At 37.0% G+C, this 20,833-nt stretch overlaps 1 protein-coding gene and 1 non-coding gene across 3 annotated transcripts in view; one reads left to right on the forward strand and one right to left on the reverse strand.

Moving 5' to 3' along the window:
* Positions 1-20,833, forward strand: part of KCNJ3 (potassium inwardly rectifying channel subfamily J member 3) — a 154,655-nt gene that overhangs the window by 73,250 nt on the left and 60,572 nt on the right. The gene's annotated exons all lie outside the window — the stretch shown is intronic.
* LOC119545045 lies at positions 4,726-4,848 on the reverse strand. Its single transcript, XR_005219024.1, has one exon. It is a non-coding gene; the product is annotated as a U6atac minor spliceosomal RNA (small nuclear RNA).

Genomic DNA, 20,833 nt, shown 5'->3' on the forward strand with positions numbered 1-20,833 from the left:
AAAGAACACCAAAAACATCCATACCACCCCCCCCCATTATGTATATATTTTTTGGTCTTCATTCTGCTTCTCATCTGCCTATACACTGGATAAAGGGAGGATCAGTCACAAGGTCTGCAAATCACACAGTCCTGATAAAATCTGTAGAGTTATACAATCATCACCAAGAATCAAGTTTACTGGATTACAGTTCAACAGATTCAGATATTGCATTCTAGCCATTCTAATATACTAGAAACTAAAAAGGAATATCTATACTGCATAAGAATAACCTCTAGAATGATCCCTTGACTCTACCTGCAATCTCTTAGCCACTGAAATGTTACCTTGTTCCTTTTCTTTCCCCTTTTTGGTCAACAAGGCTTTCTCAATCTCATGATGCCAGGGCCATGCTCATCCCTGGGAGTCATGTCCTGTGTAGTGGGGAGGGCAGTGAGTTTACCTGCAGAGTTGACTGGGAGAAAGAGGCCACATCCGAGCAACAAAAGAGGCTCTCTGGGGGTGAGTCCCAGGCATAATTACAAGTAGGCCTAGCTTCTCTTTTGCAGGAACAAGCCCGAAAAGGGCAAAGCCCCCAGATCGAGGGCCCAACTCACCAAATCGGGAGTCCCTAGTGCCCGGGAAAACATCAGGAATTCCCCAGGTGGGGAAGTTCAATATTTCCACATTTTTCCCCAGTCTGTCAAAGGACCCCGGGAATACTTCTCCATTTTCTGCCCAGACTACTCCAGGATGCACTGGGGCACTGAATCAACCCATACAGAATAACAAGATCTCATTCCCTACTCAGCTTCGTGCATCATGCTGTCTAAATGAACAGACCACACAGGTCAAACTAGATAGTGTGCCACTGAGAATACATATTCTGCACCAAATAAACATCTCTTAAATGAGAGCCAAAACTCAGGAATAGAGGTGGCTGCTGCAAGAGCCTACAATCTAGGAGCCACCACAACAAGCCTTATTGAACTTTCTGGGCTCCTGCATCACCAACTGCCTAATTTCTGCCCAGGTTGCACACCCCGATAAGCTATGCTCTCGAATTCAATCCTCAGCTTTTGCTCATTATAGTTAATATTAGTGAGGTCTTATTTGTCCATTCATTTCTGGCTTATTCCACTCAATTTAATGTCCTCAGCATTCTCTTAGCTCCATGCCCACATCTTTATTCCCTCCTGCAGCCACTCAGCATTCTGCTACATGTATACACCACAATTCATCCCCCGCCCTGTTCACCCATCCATGCACCCTAGGACACCTCTATCCATTGCAAATCATGAATCCTGCTGCCGTAAATACCAGTGTGTAAATGCCCACTTGTGTCCCGGCTTTCAGTTCTTCCAAGTTGTTGTGCGAGGTGAATCGTGGGAGGAGGGAAGAGACACAAACTAATATAGTATAACTTTACAGAAGAGATTTATTGAATTACAAGACTACAGACATTTATTATTAATAATACAATAGTTGAAAGTAAAGCGGTCTGTCCAGCAGACAAAGGAAAGGAAAAGAAAAAACTCATCAAACTAGGGTTACAAACATTTATCATTAATGACACGATAGTTGAGGGTAAAGCAGTCTGTCCAGCAGACAAAGCAGTCTGTCCAGCAGATAAAGGAAGGAAAAAGAAAAACTCACCATGCTGGGGAAAGCCCCCACATCTGATACTACTGGCTGGAGAAGTCCCTGTTCTTCAGCCTATCAGAGTCTGAGCTGGTGCATGGTCCCAGGCAGAGCGTCCCCTCCTGGGTGAGACCTCTAACTTTTCCTGGGACTCAGGGCAGTGTTTATGGCAGTTTGTCCAGAAGTAGAAGTGCTGTGCTGCACATCCCAAGGAAGGGCTAATTCCTTGGGATGAGCACAAAGACTTTCTTATCTCAGTTTCACTGGCATGTCCACAGCGGGGAACCTACCCCTTGGCAGAGACACAGGTGATCTATTAACTATTATCGAAACTCCTAGGTAAACTGTTAGGCTTCAGTGACTTCCTTTGTTACCCGTATCTTTGGTTCTCATCCCTTTCAGACAGGCTGGCACCTGCTGTCGTGCAGGGCAGCTATCTGGTTATGGTTCATGTTGGTTTGATCCACACATTACACCTTCCTACAATTTCTAACACACAAGTATAAACCAACAGAGTTGCACAATCATATAGCAACCCTATACTTAGCCTCTTGTGGAACCCTTCCCTCCAGAGGGGCTGCACCATACTAATTCCCTACCAAGAGTGAATAGGTGTATCTCTGTCTCCACATCTTCTCCAGCACTTGTATCTTTCTGTTTATTTTTTGAACAGTTTTATTCACACACCATACAATCCATCCTAAGTGAACAATCAATAGTTCCTGGTATGTTATGCATTCATCACCACAATCTATATGAGAACATTTCCATTTCATCCACAAAGAAAAAAGAGGAAAAAAAAAATAAAGAATAAAGAATAAAAAAAGGAGAAATACCACCACTACCAACAAGAATCCCGTACCCCTCCCTTAAATCCCCCTCTGTTGATATTTATCTTTGATGTATTGCCTTTGTTATAATTAATAGAAGGATGTTACAAAGTTACTGTTAACTGCAGACCCTGCTTTGCATTTATTGCATGTTTTCCATATACCATCCCATTTTCAATACCTTGCAATGTGGACATTCACTTGTTCTCCCTTATGTAAAAACTTTATTTCATTTCTACATTTAATCACCATCATTGTCCACTCTAGGTTTTGTTAAGTTGTACAGTTCCAGTTTTTATCCTCTATCTTTCCTTCTTGTGTGATACATGCCCACAGCCTTCCTCTTTCAACCATACTCACAGTCAGCTTTGTTCATTATACTTACAGTATTGAGGTACCATCACATACTCTTGTGATATCCATTTCAGGATCTTTACAATCAATCCTTTTGAATGTCCTGTACTTCTTCAGCATAAAATGCCCGATCTCTACCCTTTTTCTACCTCCTGAAAACCTGTGTTCCCAACTTTAACTCTCAGAGTTTGCTCATTATGGTTAGTTCATATTAGCGAGACCATCCAGAATTTGTCCTTTTGTTTCCGGCTAATTTTGTTCATTATAATGTCCTTGAAGTTTATCCATGTTGCATGCTTCATGACTTTATTCTGTCTTACAGCTGCCTAATATTCCATCATATGTATATACCACAGTTTGTTTATCCACTCATCCATTTATGGACATTTGGGCCATTTCCATCTCTGGGAAATTGTGAATAATGCCACTATGAAAATCAGTGTACAAATGTCCATTCATGCCTTAGCTTTCAGTTCCTTTGAGTATATACCTAGTAATGGGATTGCCAGATCATATGGCAATTCTATACTTAGTTTCCTGAGGATCCACCAAACTGCCTTCCAGAGTGGTTGCACCATTCTGCAGTCCCACCAACAGTGAATAAGTGTGCTTCTTTCTCCACATCCTCTCCAACACTTACAGTTTTCTGTTTTTTTTTTTTTTTTTTTTCGTAATACCCTTCTAGTATTTGTGAGATGGTATCTCATTGTGGTTTTGATTTGCATTTCCCTAATAGCTAGTGAAGTTGAGCATCTTTTCCTGTGTTTTTTGAACCATTTTATTTCCTCTTTGGAAAAGTGTCCCTCCATGTCTTTTGCCCATTTTTTTTTAATTGGGTTGTTTGCCTTTTGTTGCTGAGTTGTAGGATCTCTTTATATATTCTGAATATTAAACCTTTATGTGATACATGGTTTCCAAATATTGTCTCCTATTGCATAGATTGCCTTTTTATTTTCCTGACAAAGTCCTTTGATGTGCAAAAGTATTCAATTTTGAGAAGATCCCATTTATCTGATATTTCTTCTTTCATTGCTCGTGCTTTGGGTGTAAGGTCTAGGAAACCACCTCCTATCACAAGATCTTTAAGATCTTTCCCTACATTTTCTTCTAAAAGTTTTATGGTCTTAGCACTAAAGTTTAGTTCTTTCTTTGATCCTTTTTGAGTTAATTTTTCTTTAAGGTGTGAGATAGGGGCCCTCTTTAATTCTTGTGGTAATGATATCCAGTTCTGCAAATACCATTTGTTGAAGAGGCTTCTCAGTTCCAGTTGAGATGACTTGACTGCCTTATCAAAAATCAGTTGTCCGTAGATGAAAGGGCCTATTTCTGAACACTCAGTTCTATCCATTGGTCATTATACCTGTCTTTTTGCCAATACCATGATGTTTTGACCACTGTAGCTTTGTAATATACTTTGAAGTCAGATAGTGTGTGACCTCCCAGTTCATTCTTCTTTCTCAAGATATTTTTAGATATAGGTTTTTCTGTTTCTGCAAAGGAAGTTGTTGGAATTAAAATCCCAGTTTTAATTTTAATTTGTATTGCATTGAATCTATAAATCAGTTTGCATAGAATTGACATCTTAACTATATTTCGTCTTCTAATCCATGAACATGGTATGCCCTTCCATTTATTTAGGTTTTCCTTGATTTCATTTAGCGCTTTTTGCAGTTTTTTGGGTATATGTCTTTGATGTCCTTGGTTAAATTTATTCTAAATATTTGATTCTTTTGGTTGCTATTGTAGATGGATTTTTTTTCCTTTGATTTCCTCCTCAGATTGCTCCTTACCAGTGCATAGAAACACTATTGATTTTTGCATGTTGACCTTGTATCCTGCCACTTTGCTATACTCATTTATTAGCTGTAGTAGCTTTGCTGTCGATTTTTCAGGATTTTCTCGATATAGGATCATGCCATTTGAAAAATGATGGTTAGATGCCACAGAGTAGGTAGCAGTGCCTTAACCAAATACATGTTGTGCAGGCCTGAGGCCTCTTTCATCCTTGTCAAGGGGAGCATTAACCTCTCTTTTGATACGGTACTTTTCATTTCTTTTAATACGTTTAGTCTTTGATTTTAATGTATAATCATCTCTTTGAATGATTTACTCTATTTCCCCTAAGCATGATATCAGGGGACTGCTTTCTTGTTAATAATCTGCTGAGATTTGCACCAGAATATGGATTTTAAGAGTTTGTATTGGGCGAGGAGGTAATCTGGTAGTGGTGGTGTTGGTGGTGGTGAGGTATGCTATATTTTAGGAACATGGGCTATGTTGAGACATATTTGGATTAAATGTGATTCAGAAGATAGGAATTTGGGCTTACTTTAAGGCAAGCATTAGGAAATTAGGTATCTAGGATTTGGTGAGAGAGTTTATGATTCAAAGATAAACTTTTTACTTTGCGACTACTTTTTCAGTTTTGTTCAAGTCCATGTTGTTTCCAAATTCACCATCTCTCCAATAAGCCATGAACCTTTAAGTCGGAGCCATGTGGAGTAGTGTTTGAATTTATGCATTTTTGTTCCATCTTGGATCTCTCTGGTAATCTACATTTTAATGCTCTTTTAATAATTCAGATCATCCCTTTTTTGTTTGTACTTTTAGAAGTTTTGAAGGGTTAAGTTGATTGTCTAATATTCATAGTTGAGACATGTCTTAATATGTAAATTATATCAACCAAAACAATTGTGCCACCATTGTGAGATGTTACATTTGTTTCATACTCTGTCAGAGAATGATTTTTTTACATAAGAATTCATTAGCCTTCAGCTATTTTTATACTAACTATATGACTACTGATAACCACAAATTTGTAATTTCATAGTTTTGTTCTTTAATTTGATCCTTTTCTCAAAGTTTCTATTTCCATTTATGTCATTTCAAATGAACTGAAGAAAGTCCATTAAAATCAAGTTTTGACATATGAAGTTGACCAAAGATGGATATTGGTCTCTTATTTTACTAAATCTTAAAAATTTAGTCAGTAACCCTTTAACATTTTAACCACTTTCAAGTTGATCTATTGTAATTTGCCAATGATAATTCGCTTCTAACATATAATTTTTGAAATGACACATATCTTTTAAAGGAAACAACTTGGTGGTCCAGGACAAATACATTAAAGGAAATTTTATAGAGTAGAACTAGTTCCCTCAAATAGAAACTCATTTCAATGCCTGTAAACTTAGCTATATTTCATCTCCAAAGACTGGTTTTACAGCACTTGGATAAAGAAGGTTATACTTACCTCTTAATAACTTGCATTGCTTCAGGGTTTTGATGTATTAATTTATAGTTAAATAGGTAAATTTAACATTTTAAATCAAATATCTATGTAAATTAAAATCTTTATTGCACTCCAATAATACAAGTATTCAAAGTAAGATACTTGGTTTACTGTTTTATATTCAGAACTGATTGATTCAATTTCTTGCAACATCTTTTATTTTTTAGGATTTAATTATTTAAATTAATCGTTATTGGAAAAATATTTCTTTAGCTTTTAGATGTGTGTTTTCATTGACTTGAAGACTAAGTAGACTAATAAAGGGGCAAGTAGTTTGAAGAAATGTTTTAATCAGGTTGAAATGCTATAATTAACAGTTGATGGAAACCAATCACAACATTTACAGTTACCAGTTTTAATTAAGGAATGTGTGGCAGCTATTCTGTAATACATGGAAAGAATTTAAATTTCTGAACATATTCAAAAAAAAGGGAGAAGGCAAATAGAAAATTATTTTTTCAACACTGATTAGCCTTTTGGGATGCCATGTCTTTTAAGATTTTATAATGACAGTAATAATTGGGCATTTTTTATTATTTGGTTTCAGATAAATCACACCATGCATATATTCCCCAACTTTTTATTAACCTTTCGAACTGAATTTTATTTTTGCTTTTATGTCTCTTAGAGGTAAAAGAATTTGTGACTTTAAAATATTTAGTGACAACCACAGAAAATTGTATATCTTTTCAGATGGGTAAAATTTTTAAAAAATCATTTCAGAAAGTTTGGCAAATGTATTTTGCTATGCAGGAATTGGTATTTTGCAGAAGAGTTTTTGATAAACCACTCTTCTTTGTTATTTGTATCAGATTCCTGTATTACAGTGCTGTCTGCTTCACAGAATTGGGTATTTATCATTTTCCATGGTGGATGTTTCCTTACTATATAAATTTTTCATTTCTTTCTTTCCTAAATGTCACAGACTTCTAAAAAAAATAAAAGATTTCATTCACAGCACATTTTATGGATAAATTTAAATCAAATCAAATCATACCATTTCATTACATAGAAAATTTAAATTTAGAGCCAATTCCAATTTTATAAATGTTACTATGTAGCAAAGCATTCATTTTAAATCAAGGGAATTCAGTATATGTCTTTTTAAAAGTTAAAGAACTTCTCCACGGTAACTGAAAAGTTTGGTATAAATTATTCTTGCATACAACATTGAAGAATAAAACCTTAGACTAGAGCAGTGTGGGGAGGTGGAGGATACTGGGAGGGAGGAATAAAATAGAGTTTAGTTAAACTCAACTTATTTATGAAGTAGATAAAAATTCCTTCCAAAATACTGAGCTTGTTTTTACTTATTTTGTGGTGAATAGAAGCATCTTTATTTTTCAAATCATCAGCATTTTTAAAAGGAATTTAGGAGAAAAGATTCTTCTGCTTCTGCCCTCACACTAATTTGTGGGCCCTTCCTCACCCTCCGTATCTGCCTACACGTTTGGAGAATGGATGGGAAAGGAACTTGAACAAAAGCAGATGTCCGCTATTGGTCATAGCAGTGATGTGAAGGTACACAATATATTGATATACATATGACTGAATTAATTCAGAAATTCTTTAATTAAATTTAAAAGATTTGAAGCTGAAGCTTTCAGTCATTTCATGGTGATTCTCCAAACATTTCACTTAGTAGAACAGGTTCTTCCCATTCTTGAAGTGTTGGAAACATTCTTTCATTATATAAATATATAATATATAAATATGGAAATATTCTTTCATTATAAATAGGTACTTTTAAAAAGATTTATGATTATATTGAATTAATATTCTAGTAGCACTTTATACAAGATATATGACTACAATCTCAGGGAAAATTACTATAGTTAAATCATGACAATCCTAAGAAAATATGATGATACTAACACTTAGCAATGTTTCACAAGATTATTGAGTTGACTAGTAGTTTATAATTCTTAACAATTTTTATTGGCTTGAATTGCTGGAAAGAATAGGAAAAAAATTTCCACATTAAAAAAAAGAATTTAAGAAAAGTGGAATTGTGTCCTAGTGTTCTATTTTCAAATATCAGTCACTCAGCTTCTAAATATTCCAAGAAAATCGTGTGTTATCTAAATTTTTACAGAAGTCTCTTCAGCCAGTTTTCACACACATGAAAAAGCATTGTCAAATTGGGAAGATGCAGTGGGGACATTGCTAAATTTGTCTGATGGATCAAAATAGCAAATCCAGCCTGCAAACGCCTCTTCATACATAATGCACTTATATGAAAGTGTTTTGTGTAACTGTGGTCTTTTAAAACAGTTTCCATTGAGTGTATGTGGATTGAATTGCAATAGACCTTGTTATTTTTCTGCAACTACATCATATTCCCTACTTTGTTTTTGGATGTGTGTGTCAAATTTAGGCAAATGTTCTTTAAAATTTTCCTTTTTACTGAACACCACATGCATTTCTTAGTTCAGCTAAGCTGACTTGTCTGCTGTCAAAAATTACTGGCCTAGTGCAAGCTGTGCAACCATCAACAGTCCTATGACATTCTTAACTCATCTTCCTTCTCTTTTGTCACGTTGACAAGTTCTTTTTATGTTTTGTTTCTGTTTCACTCCCCTGCCCCATTCCTTGTGAGTGAACTGATACTTTTTTATAGTTCCGCCTATTGTAGAATATTGGAAATTGATACTATTAGTGGACTCAGTTTCTATCACCCCCATCCCCAGCTGTATTGTGTATTCTGTTTAAATACTGGTGTTCTAGTTTGCTATTGCTACTGGAATGTAAAACACCAGAAATGGATTGGCTTTTATAAAGGGGGTTTATTTGGCTACACAGTTACAGTCTTAAGGCTGTAAAGTGTCCGAGATAGTGCATCAACAATCGAGTACCTTCACTGGATGATTGTCAGTGACGTCCAGAAAACCTCTATTAGCTGGGAAGGTATGTGGCTGGCATCTGCTCTGGAGTTCTGCTTTCAAAATGGCTTTCTCCCAGGACATTCCTCTCTAGGCTTCAGCTCCTCAAAAATGTCACTCTTAGTTGCTCTTGGGGCGTTTGTCCTTCTTAGCTTCTCTGGAGCAAAAGTCTGCTTTCAAAGGCCATCTCCAAAATGTCTCTGTAAGCTGAAGCTCCTCTCTCAGTTCCAGTGCATTCTTCAAAGTGTCCCTCTTGGCTGTAGCTCCTCTTCAAAATGTCACTCACAGCTGCACTGAGTTCCTTCTGTTAGCTCATTTATATGACTCCAGTGATTTAATTTAGACCCACCCTGAATGGGTGGGGTAACACCTCCATGGAAATTATCCAATCAGAGTCATCACCCACAGTTGGGTGGGGCACATCTCCACGGAAACACTCAAAGAATTACAATCTAATCAGCACTGATAAGTCTGCCCACACAAGATTATATCAAAGATAATGGCATTTCGGGGGACATAATGCATTCAAAGCGGCACAGTGGGATTTAGGGAGCATTTAAATTTATTTTTTTAAATTTTGAAGTATATTCCTTTCATAATGGTTTTTCAAAAGCTCAACAAATTTTTGCATAGGCCAGCTTAAGTTTTCAACTCTAGTTACTCTGAGTCAGTTGTCTCAATTTCATTTACTGACTAGGTTGGCAAAATAAAAAGGAAAAGAGGACATTTTATGGTAGCCGTTAGGAAATAAAACATCAACATAAATATTGATCTTTAACAGGGAAGAACCAAAAAGTAAGTCAATGGACCACATTGTGCACAAACTGTTTTCTACCATGCCAAGTAACAGAAACCATCTGGTGTCTTCATTGACTTAATCATAATCTTTTTTTTTCAAAAGAAGAAGAACCAAAAATCAAAAGGAAAACATGCTAGCCTTGATACCTGTGACATTTTGTTGTAGCTCATTAATGAAGAAACCTTATTTCTTCCTAAATAATTTGTCTAAGTACTAAAGGGTTCTTCAAATTTTTCATAACAGTGGCTTTGTTTGTATTTTCACTGATGGAACCATATTTAAAAAAAGAGACAGAGAGACATTTCTAACAAAATATATTATGTAACAATTTATTCTGATATTTTAAGTAGAAAACAGAGTTAATGATCAATCACAGCATCTAATTAATATGACATTGCCAATATTACTTATATTGAACTGAGATATTTAAAAGCCAAAGGTGGGAAAACAGATCAAGTTATCATTTGAAATTCTATCAAGGATAAATGTCCAATTTCCATTTGGTAACCTTTTGATGATTTCTAATGGTCTGGAAACTCTAGTATAGAAACTATCCTAGATAGTGTCTTTGATGATTTAAAATATCAAGCTTCTTTCAGACTTTGAGCTCATTATATTATAATGTGATTTATCATAGAGTTAGACATGGACAGTTTTCCCTTGACACAATTAATCGCCTTGTAAATGATAGCTTTAGGAACTGAGATAATTGTATTGTTATTGATTTATTTAATCTTCATAACATGTATGCATATTTTTCTTTTGGAGAGCAATAATCTTCCTTGCAGTTGTAGATGAGATTTGGAATAGTCTCACTTCTCTTTTTTTCCTATCGTCAGAGAGGAGTTTATCACTTAAAAACAATTCTCAGGTTGATCAAGAAGTAGGAAAATTTCATGTTGAAGAGCATGGGCTTAGTTGTTGGAAAGAGCTAAAGCTTTGGGAACTCAGCACCAAGGGACTACTATAACACACGAAACTTGAGTTTCTTCATATGTGAAATGAAGATAACAATATGCCCCTCAGTGAGGAATCATACAGATTAGATATTGGTAAATCCCATAGCAGAGTGCCTGGCAAATACTAGGGATCTAGCAAAACAGCAGTTCTTCTTATCCAGAAATGAAAGAAACATGATTATTGATTTTATTAAGGGTTACTGTGTTCTTGGGTGGTACAAAGAAACCATAATTCTTTGACCATTCATTGCATTGCATATTTGAGGGATTGATTGAATATAGAGTAATTTAGAAGTTTACTTGTATTGGTTTTGAGTTGCTTATCTCTAGCCTGGATGGTTTCTGTGGAGCTGGTGCAAAAGAATTACGCATAAGAAGAGACCACATGAGATTGTGCTTAGAGACCTAAAGTTGCTTAGCACCTGTACTTGCTTCTCTAACACAAGAGGACCTGCTGGCAAATTAATGAAATTAAATACTTGATGACTTCTCATGAGAGTGGTGTTTGAATAAGCACTGGTTAGGATAACTCCCAAAAGATCCAGAATTTGACTTTTCCATGGGCATCTCTGGCTTTAGGATTTTAATGATGTGTAGGATTTTAATTTTTCATGGTTTCAAAATATCCCTCAATTAGTACCATCATTTTATAAGGAGAAGTCCATTTTCTTGTGCTCCGATAGCTACATAGTAATATATTTTTTATTCGACAAATATTTTTAAAAGCCTGTAATGATTCCAGTCATAATAGATTCAAAGATGACAGTTGGGCAGTCCTTGCACATGAAGGGATTAAATTCCTGGCAGAAAGAAAGAGAAGGGCCAGAGGAGAGGATATTGAGGAGGATAAGAGAGGAGAGAGAGACAGGTATGTTTGTGTGTGTGTGTGTGTGTGTGTACATGTGTGTAAGAGAGAGACAGACAGAGATGAGAACAAATATTTAAGAATAACATAATAAATTTCCTAATAGAGTTGTATATCATGTTCTGTGGGAATACAGAAAAGGAAATATACCTTGGAAAGGTCAGGGAAGAATTTACTCATGAGGGAATATTTGCACTGAATTATGAAGAGGAGATTTTGAGGCACACAAAGGGATTTCATTGAAGAGAAAAAAAGCACAACAGCCTGGCACAATCTGGGTATAGTAAGTATTTCAGTATGGCTGGAGGTGTGTGTGTGTGTGTGTGTGTGTGTGTATTGTGTAAGAGAGGATTGTGTGCTTCAGGTGATAAGATTGCTGGATAATGAGGCAGGAACCTTTCCTGAAGGACTTAATTATGTCTTGTAGGTAATAGCCATGAAATCATTTTTAAGCATCATAAGACTTGCATCATAGAAAATGACTCTGTCATCTGGAAGATGTTGCAAGAGGGAAAGATTGGTAAACATCAATGGGAACAGTCCAGGCACAAAGTGGAAGCCTGAGGTTTTCATTTTGTACATACGTATTATACATATATGCTATACATATGTATTATGCATATACATTTAGAAACTCTTCCTCAGGCTTTCTCTTTTGAAAGCAAATGGATTAATATGAATAATTTCTGGATAGCAAAGAAAAAAATTGTCCACTGTGACACAGAATAATGGATCCCCAAAGATATCCATGTTCTAATTCCCAGAACCCATAAACATTTTATGTTACATGGCCAAATGGAATTAAGTTAGCAGATGGAATTAAGGTTGCTTATCAGCTGACCTAAAAACAGGGAGATTATCCTGGATTATCTAGGTGGTCCCAATTTAATCATAAGTGCCCTTAAATGCCGAAGAGGGAAGCAGAAGTGTCTATGTCAGAGGGATGCAGCATGAGAAGGATTTGACCTGCCATCGCTGGCTTCAAAGAGGGGAGGGGGCCATGAGCCCAGGAATACGGGCAGCCTTTAGATACTGTAAAAGGCAGGAAAATGGATTCTCCTGTAGAATCCCACAGAAGGAATACAGCTCTGCCAGCATCTTAATTTTAGCCTAGCAAGACCCTTTGCAGGCTTCTGATTTATAGAACTGTAAGGTAATGAATTTGTGTTGTTTTAAGCCACACTAGTATGCTGTAATTTTTTTGTTTTGTTTTGTTTTTAATTCAATTTATTGAGATATATTCACATACCATACAATCATCCAAAGTGTACGGTCAGTTGGTCACAGTACCATCATATAGTTGTGCATTCATCACCCCAATCCATTTCTTGAACATTTTCCTTGTACCAGAAAAAGTGAAAATAATAGTAAAAAATAAAAGTAAAAAAGAACACCCAAAACATCCCACCCTCCCACACTATTTTTCATTTAGTTTTTTTGTCCCCATTTTTCTATTCATCCATCCGAACACTGGATAAAGAGAGTGTGATCCTCAAGGCCTTCACAATCACATTGTCACCTCTTGTAAGCTACATCGCTATACAATCGTCTTCAAGAGTCAAGGCTACTGGGCTGGAGTTTGATAGTTTCAGGTATTTACTTCTAGCTATTCCAGTGCATTAAAACCTAAAAAGGGTTATCTATATAGTGCATAGCATGCCACCAGAGTGACCTCTCGACTCCATTTGGAATCTCTCAGCCACTGAAACTTTATTTCGTTTCATTTTGCATCCCCCTTTTGGTCAAATAAGATGTTCTCAGTCCCACAATGTTGAATCCAGGTTCATCCCCGGGAGTTATATCCCACATTGCTAGGGAAATTTACACACCTGGGAGTCAAATCTAGCCATGTTGGCTGTGCTACCATCACCCAAAATTGTGTTCCAAACCTCTCACTCCTGTCTTTTCCTGTCAGTCTGTAATGCTCCCTTTAGTATTCCCTGTAGGGCAGTTATCTTGTTCACAAACTCTCTCATTTTCTGTTTGTCAGAGAATACTTTAGATTTTCCCTCATATTTGAAGGACAGTTTTGCCGGATATAGCATTCTTGATTGACAGTTTTTCTCTTTCAGTATCTTAAATATATCACACCACTTCCTTCTTGCCTCCATGGTTTCTGCTGAGAAATCCGCACATAGTCTTAGGAAGCTTCCTTTGTATGTGATGGATCACTTTTCTCTTGCTGCTTTTAGGATTCTCTCTGTCTTTGACGTTTGATAAGCTGATTATTAAGTGTCTTGGCATAGGCCTGTTCAGATCTATTCTGTTTGGAGTATGCTGCGTTTCTTGGTTCTGTAATTTTATTCTTTCATAAGAGATGGGATGTTTTCATTGATTATTTCCTCTGTTATTGCTTCTGCCCCTTTTCCCTTCTCTTCTCCTTCTGGGACACCAGTGATACATACATTCTTGTATTTCATTTTGTCCTTAAGTTCCTGGAAACGTTGCTCGTATTTTTCCATTCTTTTCTCTATCTGTTCTTTTGTGTGTAAGCTTTCAGGTGCCTTGTTCTCCAGTTTTTCTGAGTGTTTTCTTCTGCCTTTTGAGGTCTGCTGTTGTATGTCTCCATTGTGTCTTTCATCTCTTGAGTTGTGCATTTCATTTCCATAGATTCTGCCAGTTGTTTTTTCAAACTTTCAATTTCTGCCTTATGTATGTCCAGTGCTTTCTTTATTGCCTTTATCTCTTTTGCCATATCTTCTCTAAACTTTTTGAATTGATTTAGCATTAGTTGTTTAAATTTCTGTATCTCAGTTGAAGTGTAAGTTTGTTCCTTTGACTGGGCCATAAATTTGTTTTTCTTAGTGTAGGTTGTAGTTTTCTGTTGTCTAGGCATCTGACCTCCTTGGGCACCCAAATCAGGTTTTCCCAGATGAGAACAGGCTCAGGTCCCAGAAGGAGGAAATATTCAGTATCTGGTTTCCCTGATGGTGTGCCTTAGAGATTGACGCACCTGCTTTTCTGCCCATCAGGTGGTGCCTGTCAGCCTGTACTCCAGACTGGTTTAAGGAGGTGTGGCCCTTGGCTGTTTTCCCCCAGGCTCTGGGATCTGGCTCTGAATGGAAGGCGGGTAGAAGAGTTGGGCCCCACCTCTTTCTTCTTGGGAAGACATGCCCCCTAGAGAGAGGTCATTTGCATGTAAATGGATTCGTTCTTTGTCTGACTCTGCTATCTCCACCCTTGTCTGGGTCAGAGTGCTGCAAGTTTAAAATGGCTGAGGATTTCTCTACTGTAGAGCACTGCAAGCTGAAAATGGTTGAGGCTTTCTCCACTGAGCTGCCCAGATTGAGAGAGAGAGAAAGGGACAGAAAGCCCTCTTTCAGAGTCAGTCTTTGGCCCTGGATTCACCCATCAGCCGGAGATAGCACCCAGTCCTTTGGGCTCCCCTTCCTGAGACAGATAAGTCCCCTGACTCTCCAAGGTCAGTCATCACCCAAAGCCTCTGTCTTCTTGTTGGGGATTCACAGTCTGTATTGAGCAGTTAACATTAAAACCCCAGTTGGACCTGGGCTGAGGTATATTCGCTTGTTCAGAGAGTGCTGCTCTTTAGCACCATGAGGCTTCCATGATGGAGGGGCTCTTGGCTCGGGTCTGTAGTTTTTATTTACGGATTTTATGCTGCGATCTTGGGCATTCCTCCCAATTCAGGTTGGTGTATGATGAGTGGACAGTCATGTTTGTCTCCCTGCAGTTATTCCAGGTTATTTACTAGTTGTTCCTGTTGTGTATTAGTTGTTCCAGGGGGACTAACTAGCTTCCACTCCTCTCTATGCTGCCGTCTTAGCTCCTGTATGCTGTAATTTTTACAGTTGCAACAGGAAACTAATTCACCCCTGGAAGACGAATGACTATAACTATTTTTCCACCTTCTTGTGCTCAATTAGTCACATGAAGATTAAAAGTGATATATTAAAACCAAAACATCATTCATAATCTTTCCAGAAAAGCCTTAGCTTTGTCTCTAGTGCAAATGGATCATTTTCCAGGATAGACCACAAAGTAAGTCTCAATAAATTCAAAATATTAAAATCATGCAATGTTTCTTCTTTGATCACAAAGGAATGAAGATAGAAATCAATAACAGAGGGAGAACTTGAAAATTTACAAATATGTATAAATTAAACTATGCACTCTTATACAACCAAAGGGTCAAAGGAGAAATCACAAGGGAAATTAGGAAAAATTTTGAGGCAAATGAAAATGAAAACACAACGTACCCAGACTGTGCAGGTTTAAAGCTGTTATGGACCCCCGAAAAGCCATGTTCTTTAATTCAGTCTTGAGGGGGCAGATTTATTAGTCCTTTGATTAGGGTGGAAATTTTTGATTTAATGTTTCCAAGGAGATGTGACTCAGCCAACTGTGGGTGAAATTTTTGATTTGATTATTTCCATGGAGTTGTGTCCCTGCCCATTCAGGGTGTGTCTTCATTAGTTCACTGGAGTATTTAAGACAGAAGATAAGAGCCAACACAGACCCCAATACCTGTTGACACTTGGAGATGCTTGGAGATGTAGAAAGAAAGACATTTGGCGATGCTAGCTAAGAGATAAAGCTCAGAGTTTGCCCTGGAGAAGCTAGGAGAGGACTCCCAGATGCTTAGAGAAAAATGCCCCAGGAGAGCCAAGCAGAGAGCTGAGAGAAGCTGAGAGAAACAGAAGGCCAGAGACATTTTTGAGAAAGCCATTTTGAAATGCAACCTGGGAGCAAAGTAGCAGCACACGCCAGCCACGTGTCTACCCAGCTGACAGAGGTGTTCCAGATGCCGTTGGCTTTCCTTCAGTGAAGGTATCCTCTTGTTGATGCTTTGTTTGGATACTTTTATGGCCTGGAAACTGGAAACTTGTAGCCTAATAAATCCCATTTGTAAAAGCCAGTTCATTTCCGGTACTTTACATAATGGCAGCTCTAGCAAACTGGAACACAGACTTATGAGAATCAGCAAAGGCAATTCTCAGGGAAATTTATACCTCTACTTAACTTACATTAGAAAGAAGAAAACTCTCAAACCAGAGACCTGACTTCAAAATGGAGGATCTAGAAAAAAAAGAGCAAAATAAACCAAAAGTGAGCAGAAGGGAGGAAATAACAAAGATTAAAGCAGATATATATATATCTATATAAATTATAGATATATATAAATTAGAGAATTAAAAAATTGAATCAACATAACCAACAGTTGGTTCTTTGAAATGATCAAAAAATTTGGCAAACTTTTAGCTAAACCTACAAAGAAAAGAAGAGAGAATATGCAAATAACTAAAATCAGAAATGAAAGGGGACATATTATGGCAGACTCCACAGAAATAAAAAGGCTTATAAGAGGATATTGAAACCCACAAACTACCTATACTAACTCAAGAAGAAATCAAATATCTCAACAGACCAATGACCAGTAAAGAGATTGAATTTGTAACCAAAAACCTTCCAACGAAGAAAAGCACTGGGCCAGATGGCTTCACTGGTGAATTTTACCATACATTCAAAGAAAAATTAACACCAGCCTACTCAGACTCTTCCGAAAAAAAATGAAGACACGGGAACACTCGCCGATTCATTCAATAAGGCCAACATCACCCTAATACCAATACCAGATAAAGGTATCTCAAGAAAAGAAAACTACAGACCAATATCCTTTATGAGTATAGATACATGTATCCTCAACAAAATTATAGGAAACCAAAGCCAACAGTACCTTAGAAGAATTATACAGTATCATCAGGTGGGATTTATCCCAGGTATGCAAGGCTGGTTCAACATAAGAATATCAATTAATGCAATATACTACATTAATAGAACAAAGGAAAAAAAATACACTTGATCATCTCAGTTGATACAGAAAAGGAATTTGACAAAATCTGGCACTGCTGCTTGATAAAGTCACTTAGAAAACAAGGAATAGAAGGAAATGTCCTCGACATGATTAAGGACATATTTGAAAAACATACCACTAAAATCATACTCAATGGTGAAAGACTGAAAGCATTCCCTCTATGATCTGAACAACACAAGGATGCCCACGGTCACCACTGTCATTCAGCATTGTACTAGAAGTTCTAGCCAGAGCAATTAAAGCAAGAAAAAGAAATAAAAGGTATCCAAATTGGAAAGGAAGAAGTAACTTTCCCTATTTGCTAATGACATAATCTTATATATAGAAAATCCTAAGATTCTACAACAAGTCTACTAGAGCTAATAAATGAGTTCAGCAAAGTGGTTGAGTATAAGATCAGCACACAGAAATCAGTAGTGTCTCTTTACACTTTCAATGAAAAAATCTGACGAAATCAAGAAAAAAAATGCATTTACAAAAGAAACTAAAGGAATCAAATATCTAGGAATAAATTTAAGCAAGGATGTGAGGGACCTGTTCTAGTTTGCTAATGCTGCCAAAAAGTAAACCACCAGAAATGGATTGGCTTTTGTAAAAGGGGTTTATTTGGTTACAGTCTTAAGAACATAAAGTGTCCAAGGTAACACATCAGCAAACGGGTATCTTCACTGGAGGATGGCCAATGGTGTCTGGAAAACCTCTGTTAGCTGGGAAGACATGTAGCTGGTGTCTGCTCCAAAGTTCTGGTTTCAAAATAGCATTCTGCCAGGACATTCCTCTCTAGGCCGCAGCTCCTCTTCAGAATGTCACTTCCAGTTGCTCTCGGGGTGTTTGTCCTCTCTTAGCTTCTCCAGAGCAAGAGTCTGCTTTCAACGGTCATCTTCAAAGTGTCTCTCATTTGCAGCTGCTCTCTCAGCTTTCTGTGCATTCTTCAAAGTGTCCCTCTTGGCTGTAGCAAAGCTCGCTCCTTCTGTCTGAGCCCATATAGTGCTCCAGCAAACCAATCAAGGCTCATGCTGAATGGTTGGGGCCACGCATCCTTGGAAATTATCCAATCAGAGTTATCACCCACAGTTGGGTGGGGCACATTTCCATGGAAACAACCTAATCCAAACGTTCCAACTTAATCCCCACTAATATGTCTGCCCCCACAAGATTGCATCAAAGAACATGGCTTTTTCTGGGGGACATACTGTATACCAAACAGTACAGAATGTATACACTGAAAACTACAAAACATTACAAAGAAGACCTAAATAAATGGAAGGATATTCCATGTTCATGTATTGGAGGACTAAATATTGTTAAGATGTCAGTTACACCCAAAGAGATTTACAGATCCATTGCAATCCCAATCAAAAAGCCAGCAACCTCTTTCTTTGCAGAAGTGGAAAAGCCAGTGATCAAATTTATGTGGAATAATAAGGGGCCACAAAGAGCCAAAAACATTTTGAAATAGAAGAATGAAGTTAGAGATCTCACACTTCAAAATTTTAAAGCTTATAACAAAGCTGCAGTAATTAAAACAGTATGGTACTAGCACAAGGGCAAACAGAGCAATTAAATCAAACTGACAGTTCAGAGATTAGCCCTCATATCTAAACCCAACAGATTTTCAACAAGAATGCCAGGTCCACTCACTTGGGAAACAATAGTTTCTTCAACAAATGTTGCTGGGGAAACTGGATGTCCACATCCAAAAGAATGAAGGTAGACTCCTACCTCACACCATATACAAGAATCAACTCAAAATGGATCAAAGACCTAAATATAAAAGAAACAAAACTATAAAACTCCTAGAGGAAATCGGAATGAAGCATCATTAGGACCTTGAATTAGGCAATGGTTTCTTATACTACAAAAATCATGAGCAACAAAAGAAAAAAGAATACTATGACTTCATCAAAATTAAAAACTTCTGTACATCAAAGAATTTCATCATGAAAGTAAAAAAGGCAACCTTCAGAATGGGAGAAGATTCTTAGAAACTACATATCCAATAAAGGTTTAATATAACGAATATATAAAGGAAGCCTATAACTGAACAACAAAAAAGACAAACAATCCATCTAAAAATGGGGAAAATAATTGAATAGACATTACTCCAAAGGAGAAACAAATGGCAATAAGCACATGAAAAGATCCTCCGCATCATTAGCCATTAGGGAAATGTAAATCAAACCATAATGAGATACCATTTCATACCTACTAGAATGGCCAGTATTTAAAAAATGTAAAATAACGAGTGTTGGAGAGGATGTGGAGAAATAGGAACACTCGTTCATTGTTGATTGGAATGTAAAATGATGTAGCTGTTGTGGAAAACAGTTTGTTAGTTCCTTAGGAAGTTACATTTAGAATTACCATATGACCCAGCAATCTCACTTCTAGGTATATACCTAAAGGTTATATTAAAAGCAGGGCCTTGAACAGATGTTTGCACACCAGTGTTAATGGCAGCATAATTCATAATCGCTAAAAGATGGAAGCAACCCAAGTGACCATCAACTGATGAATGGATAAACAAAATGTGGTGTGTGTGTGTGTGTGTGTGTGTGTATACACACACACACACACACAATGGACTCTTACTCAGCCATAAAACGAATGAAGTTATCATACATGCGACAACATGCGTGAAATAGGCAAATAAGTTGAGTGAATTCAGCTAGAAACAAAAGGGCAAATATTGTGTGATCTCACTGATATATATAATTAGAACAAGCAAATTCATAGAGTCAGAAATTAGAATTCAAGTTACCAAGGACTGGTGTGGAGGTAGGGATAGAGATAGGGAGTTAATCCTTAATTGGTACAGAATTTCTGTTTGCAGTGATGGAAGGTTTTGGTAATGGATGGTGGTGACAGGTAGCACAGCATTTTGAATATAATTAACATCACTGAAGTGTGTATTTAAATTTGGTTAAAGGGGAAATTTTAGATTACATGTATGTGACCAGAATATTTTTTTTTAATTACCATAGGATGGTACAACACAGTGAACCCTAAAGTATGCTATGGACTATAGTTGATAGTACTATTATAATAATATTCTGTCATCCATTGTAACAAAGTTATCACACTAATACAAAGTGTCAATAATAGGGAAACCTATGTGTGTATGTGAGGGGTATATGGGAACTCTGTATTTTCTGCATGATTTTTCTGTAAACCTACAACTTCTCAAAAAATCTTTTTAATAATGTCTTAGCTTTGAATTTTAGTTTTGTGCTGGTAGTAACTAACAGAAATTTGAAAAAAAATAGTACACTAAGAAACAAGGCAGATTCAAGAAATAACCATGAGGAGCCTGTTTTGAACTTTTACTTAAGTAATGTGCATTCTCAATGCTGAAATTTTAAGAGAATTAAATAACATGCATGGTCTTGACTTCCGTTT

The sequence above is a fragment of the Choloepus didactylus genome, chromosome 9 (genome assembly GCF_015220235.1).
Source record: "Choloepus didactylus isolate mChoDid1 chromosome 9, mChoDid1.pri, whole genome shotgun sequence".
NCBI lineage: Eukaryota > Metazoa > Chordata > Mammalia > Pilosa > Megalonychidae > Choloepus > Choloepus didactylus.